The sequence below is a fragment of the Bison bison genome, unplaced genomic scaffold (assembly GCF_000754665.1).
Source record: "Bison bison bison isolate TAMUID 2011002044 unplaced genomic scaffold, Bison_UMD1.0 scf7180017864533, whole genome shotgun sequence".
NCBI lineage: Eukaryota > Metazoa > Chordata > Mammalia > Artiodactyla > Bovidae > Bison > Bison bison.
Window position 1 is genome coordinate 17,670,130 of NW_011495082.1, and position 508 is coordinate 17,670,637.

At 41.5% G+C, this 508-nt stretch overlaps 1 long non-coding RNA gene across 1 annotated transcript in view; it reads left to right on the forward strand.

Annotated features, from left to right (window-relative positions):
• The window catches only part of LOC104982562, a 349,361-nt gene extending 349,312 nt beyond the window's left edge, over positions 1–49 (forward strand). The window contains exon 4 of the long non-coding RNA XR_824531.1: positions 22–49. This is a non-coding gene — a long non-coding RNA (uncharacterized LOC104982562). The remainder of the gene's footprint in view (positions 1–21) is intronic.
• The last annotated feature ends 459 nt before the right edge of the window (positions 50–508 follow it).

Below are 508 nucleotides of genomic sequence, written 5' to 3' on the forward strand. Positions count from 1 at the left end.
TTTTTTTTTTTTTTTTTTTAGAATTGATGCTTTTGAACTGTGGTGTTGGAGAAGACTCTTGAGTCCCTTGGACTTCAGGGAGATCAAACCAGTCAATCCTAAAGGAAATCAATCCTGAATATTCATTGGAAAGAATGATGCTGAAGCTCTAATACTGTGGCCTCCTGATGCTAAGAGCAGAGTTTTTGGAAAACACCTTGATGCTAGGGACGATTGAAGTCAGAAGGATAAGGGGGCCACAGAGGATGAAATGGTTAGGTAGCATCACCGGCTCAATGGATAAGAATTTGAGCAAACTCTGGGAGAAAGTAGAAGAGCCTGGCCTACTGCAGTCCATGGGGTCACAAAGAGTCAGACACAACTTAGCTAGTAAACAACAGCAGGAACAGCAACAGTAGCCAAAATATCATATATTTTTGGCTTACATTTGCCATGCGCTAATGAAGCAGGGCAAAGACTAATAGAGTTTTGCCAAGAAAATGCACTGGTCATAACAAACACCCTCTTC